Consider the following 6,313-nt stretch of genomic DNA (forward strand, 5'->3'; position numbering starts at 1 on the left):
TATGCACTCCAACACTGTGGATTAGGAACACGCTCTGGTTTGTAAGACATTTCCAAACGAAAGGTGTAAGAGAGGGTGATTTGAAACAAAAATCAAAATGATTTGACCACAAAATGTCGAGAATACATCAGCAACGACGAAGAAATTGTACTGATAATGATAATAACAATAATACCTTCAGAGCCATACCAATAACTATACCTGACGCCTCATGGAATACTTTGCATAAAGATTTCTTTCTGATCAAGATAACATAATTGATAAACTTGATTGTATATAATAATAAGAACGTCTGTAAAAAAAGATAACATGTGTATTCATTGTATTCATTGCAGCATATTTCTACTTTTATAAGTTTGTTGACGATAGGCTTGATAGCGAAAGGTTTAAAGAATTTTGGAAATCAAACTAAAAATAGTAAGACAGTTCGATGTTGCAGTTCATATCGTTTAAAGGAGGATGAAATCTTTGGAAGAAGTGGGCTTGTGGGGAAACAGAGAAATCAAAGAATAAGATTGTAAGATTAAAGGAGGATTAAGAAAAATCGGACAAATAATTGAAATTGATGAGCATTCGAATATTACGATCACTAATGCTATGGAGATCCTGCCATTGGCAATGCAACAAAGATGTGCGATGTCACATGTGAACAACTTTCCCTTTAATGGACTATAAAACACCCCGATGATGTATATCTTTGCTCTTTCTCATGGTGATACAACTATGTATCCATAATGTTTTCTTTGAAAATCTTTATTTCATACCCTCCTATAGAAAAAAAAACATATTCTACTGAGAAATGTGATAAAGGGGGCAGTTTAAGTTAAATATACAGTGCGTCCCAGAAAAAAAAAACGAAACCGAGATTAAGCTATGATTTATCATAACTTAATAATAATAATGTACATTTATATAGCGCTTATTACAATAGTTTCTAAGCGCTTAACATTTACATCTTAACGTATATAAGGATTATTAAGAGCATAGTAAATTATATCGCATTACGTTGCATAATATTACATTGAATTACATTATATTAAATTACATTGCAAGACATTATAATAATAATTAAAGAAAACAGATGGGGTGACATGGAATCAGTGAATTTAACTACAGTCCATTGAATAGATATGTTTTGAGTCTGATTTTGAAGGTGTCTACAGAAGGAGAATCACGGATTATCACTTAATCACAAAAACAATAGACAAATGACCTACCAATGTAAAGCTTAGAATCCCCTCTTTTATCTGATATTACTTACATTATTCCCCATTCACGCATGAGTGAGCAAAAAAACATTGAAGAAAGGATTACAAAAACTCATTTGGCGGGGGTGTCTGAATTTCAAAAAGAAAATCACATGCCTAAAAAGTTCAATATCTCCTCTTTTATTGGGACCTTAATCACAACAAATGGTCAAGAAGTAAAAAAGTTATGTTCCCTCGAAACAATGCTTATATTTCCATAATTTCATTAACTAAAAGTGTTTTCACCGGTTTCCAACAGAAGCTATCGCGTGGTTAACGAAAGATTTAATGCATGGCTGATCGTCAACAAGACGGATTGTCAAGTGGGTTTGAACATGTTGAACGCTAGCCTGTAAAACCTCTTCATTCTATGAAATTATTGAAGTTCAAGCCTTATTTCAAATAACCAGAACTTTCTTATTTCTTGATCATTTTCTGTAACTAAGGTATCAAATTAAAGAGCAGATATTGAACTTTTTAGAAATGTGGTTTTCTTTTTGAAACCCAGATACAGCCCGCTAAATGACTTTTTGGTATCCCCTCATTTCCATTTATGCTATATTATACTGTGTTTTTTTCCTGTTTTATAAAGTAAGAATGCCCTAGAAAATTGTACTTGATTTGTATTGCTTTATATTACTTTATATTATGTTTTGAATGGAAATGAAATAAAAGAATTGAATTGATTTGAAAATTGCTTTTGCTCACTCATGCGTGAATGAGGAATAATCTAAGTAATATCAGATGAAAGAAGAGATTCTAGGCTTTACAATGGTAGGTCATTTGTCTATTGTATTTGTGATTAAGTTATGATAAACCATCGATAAATCTCAGTTTCGTTTTTGTGGGACGCACTGTATACAAAAGTAATGGGAAAGTTGTTCACACGTGACATCACCATGATCACACATCTTTGTCGCATTGGCGGCGGGAGGATCTACATTTCAATGATGATCTAAACTTCAAATGCTGATAATAGTCATGTTATTTATTCAGTTTTTTCAAACTTTTGTTGATCTGTTTCTTAGATTTTTCTATTTTCGCACAAATTATCTTGTTCCAAATGTTTCATTTTTTAAGTGTAGAGGCGACACGACATTGAACAAGTGCTTAATTTATCGAATCACATTAAATTCGACTGATGAACTGCTTACCAGCGATTGGCTTACTATACAACATGTACAAAGTGAGTTTAAAAAAAGGAAAGAAATGACACCTCAAAAATCCCCACTTAAACGGGGGGGGGGGGGTCATGAACGCATATTCATTATATGTGGCTGGAAAGAGTATTTTACTCCCAAATAATTTGTTTGATACCAATTTATGTGGTAGGTATTCACGCTTAGACAGTCATGAGGTATTCCTTACTGTGATGTAAATTCTTATTTGCACTAATGTAAGGCATGACTGCAATGAATAAATCCCAGATGCCAAGGACGTCATAATCCTGCATGAGTTCGTCGCACGCACCACGAACCGTCCTCTCTGCGCACTACGATGCGAAAGTTAGTTTGGCAGAAAACGCATTTAAAGAAAAGCTTTTTTAAAACCAGCAACAACACCTACAAGGAGAGCAAATTATTTACCGGTGTCTTCGTTTGATAGTTCAGGTTCCAAAGCTCCACCCCGTATCTTTATATTTTCTTGAAGTGAATTATTTACGCTACAGTGGACATCGTAACAGAGCGGACGGTTCGTGGTGAAATCGCGAGGCGCGATAGCGCTTGGTTTCTATTCCACGAACCGTCATCTTTCTTACGAGGCGTTCGTGGTGCGTACGACGAGTTAGTAAACATAATTTGCAAATCCCTTCTCAATGAAATTAGCTTAGGAGTTGATACTAGAAAGTGTTTATCAAATAATTATAATGTAAATTACTAGGGAAAAGTGTTTTGAAATGGATTTTAATGCAACCTTTTGTAGGGTTATGACATCTTTGTAACTCGATTCATTCATTGCAGCCATACCTAAAGTTTGGCGCAATTTAAAATTCACTGCAAAGAACACCACCTGATCATCTAAGCATTATTACATATCACGTAAATAAGGTACCAGACATGCTCTTCAGGTCATATGATAATTATCTGTATTATCTGTATTATATGACAGATAAAATTTCCTTAAATTTGCGATTTATGAGATGTCAAGTTTTTTTTATAATTTTTCTCAAAATATATACGATTTCAACTTGTCTTCGAATGCGTAAATATGAACATATCGCTTAGTACTTCAGATACAAAATGGGGGAGGGGGCTAAAGATTATTTGTAGAAGTAAAAAAAAGAATAGTTAAACAATCTTTTTTATCTTGAATTGTTTGTTGCGAGTTGTGTTTGTTAAAATAGATTTTCACGTGTAACATGATGGACTTTTTAAGCTATAAGGCGCCTTTGTAAATTAAAGCAATTTGTAAAACTGACAAATCAATCATGTAGTATAAAAATACAAAATAAACGCATGACGGATCATGTTTGATACACATCTATTAAAATATGATAGCTGTTGTGCATGTAAAAGCTAACTTTATAAATCCTGCACTCTTAAGAGGAGGTTGTCGTAAGATCCGTGAGAAGAAGATGTCTAACCTACAAGACACGGCCAAAAATCATTGGAAAATGTACCACGGACCATTTTAATAATAAGATAATAATGAAAATAATAATGATAATAATAATAATAACGGTATACTTACCCAGAGTAACCGCTTCAGTCCCGAGAACTGTATTCCCAGGTGGCCTGATTTTATCATTAGGCCTACTCCGGCTTAGATTAGTTACCTATATATAGGCGCTCAATACAAGCATTCGAGGAATTTCTTCCAACATTGTACTCATACACCTCATCTGGGTGAGTGCTGTACAGCGTGGGTAAATGTCTTGCTGAAGGAAAACACGCCATGGCTAGGAACCTGGGCTAGGAATCGAACCCACATCCATCAGATTGAAAGACGAGAGTCGTTACCACTAGACCACGACGCCCCCGCGTCTGATCTGACACATTACATCAACATTATAGTCCTTTTTTAAAATCATATAGTTTTCTATCCCTTGTTCTTAATCCGGAGAACCATTTCGACTCCAATTGGATTTGATTTGATTAAGACAATGTATATGGGGCATGGCAATCCTTTTCTGCCCTCCTTACTTGTGTGTGTGTGTGTGTGTGTTGGTTTGCTTGTTTTTCACCATGCAAAACAATAATCACATTGACCCCCAAAAGGTTGTATTTACGAATAATACCTTAGTAGGAAATGAGGATAAACAATATTTTTGGAGCGCAGAGTCCCTTAACATTAATAACACATTAAGATATTTTTTCAGGAGTTTCTGCATTTTATTCATTAATCAACAAAATGAAAATATAATGATACAGTAACAATGACATAATTGAGTATATTTTGTGTGACAATCCAAAATATAAATAATGAATAAGGCTGAAAAATACACAAATGAAGCATGAAAAATAGTAAAGTGGGTAAAAATGCAGGGGCCAGCTATAATAAGCAGGTAAATTCTTGAAACAATAGCAGGCATTGAAACAATAGCAGACATGGCTTGAAATAAATCATTCATTGAAATAGAAACAAAAAGTAATAAAGCTTAAACAAAAACAAAATAAAACAATGCTCTGATAGCATATAGATATCGTTTGAAGTAACATCTTGATAGAAATAACTCCTTCATGTTCCTTTTTAATGATGAAATATTGTTACAAATTCATATATAAAAAAACGTACAAAGTAGTGAATTCCAAATTTAGGTCTTACGTATTGAATTATTTTATCGACTAAAGCTTTTCTCAAAGTGAACAAAATGAAATCGATAGAATGTCGAATAGGAGAGCTATAAATGTCTCTATTCAATGAAAATCATCACAAAAAGATACAATTCCAAAACATACACAATGCACATTTCCTACATAGTTTGGAACTGATTTAAAATCAGTCATGGTTAAAGAGAGAGTATGTTCAACAGAGACCCACCAAACACGCAATCCTATGCACTTTCCAGGGGGACACATATTCAAACATTTTAAATTTAATCCCGATCGTCTTATGAAATATCTAAAAAGCTGCGATTGAGCGAAGCGAGATAGAGCGAATATTTTTTAACCTTTTAAAAAAAAATAATGGGACAGTTTGATTTACATAATATTTGGAAAATAGTAGAGTGTTTTACTCCTTTTCATTTCCTTTTCTCAGTGTTTCATTTTTTATTGGAAGTGACTTGTTTATTTGTGGGTGGGCCCGGTTCCCAAGCCCCCCCCCCCTGTAAACCAGTGACATTATTGATAATACAGCTTGATTTTAAGAAAAAGAAAGAAAAGGAAAAAAAGACGTTTTCAGAGAAAAATAAGCAATACGATTTTTTTTTAATGTAAAATAATTGACAAGGAAAATACTCATGTAAACTTCAAATTAGCTTTTGCTAATAAAACAAGGTGAGTACATATTGGTCAAAATGTGATTTTTTTTTCAAATGTTTTACTTCCAATTATATATTTCATTTACGAGGACATTATCAAATATACTACGTTGGTTACACTTTGATTTCTTTCCCATGCAGGGGAATATGCACTTAGGAAAATAAATAACTTTTCTGATATTTAGGTATATGGCGTATGGAGGAGTTTTCTCTACCAGTTGTCACACCCAGTTGCCAATTTCGACTTTATGTAGTCTTAGGGATCTCATTTTTAAAAGAATATAAAATAAGCCATAAATTTCTTAATGCTTGTACGATTTCTTTCAGATTTTCGCCATTCTGTTTGGCTTTTTTTCTCCTCTTTCACACAACGTTTTATGACGAAAGTTGGATTCGCCTTTAAGGCGTATAATTTCCCGAAGATGACTATTATAGGTTGCCTGCAATAATAGATTATGGTTAGATTACAAGGAATCTCACCGGAAAGTTTTTGATAAATAGCCTTTAAAGTCTCGCTGTCTTTTCAAATTGAAAATGTGATAGTTCCCTTCAGTTGCACCTCGCCTTTATACGGTGCACGTTTTAGAGCTAAGACTAAGAGGCTGGATCACGGAGGCTAATTGCAACTACCGGGGTAGGGGAC

This window comes from Lytechinus variegatus, chromosome 14, assembly GCF_018143015.1.
Source record: "Lytechinus variegatus isolate NC3 chromosome 14, Lvar_3.0, whole genome shotgun sequence".
NCBI classification, from domain to species: domain Eukaryota; kingdom Metazoa; phylum Echinodermata; class Echinoidea; order Temnopleuroida; family Toxopneustidae; genus Lytechinus; species Lytechinus variegatus.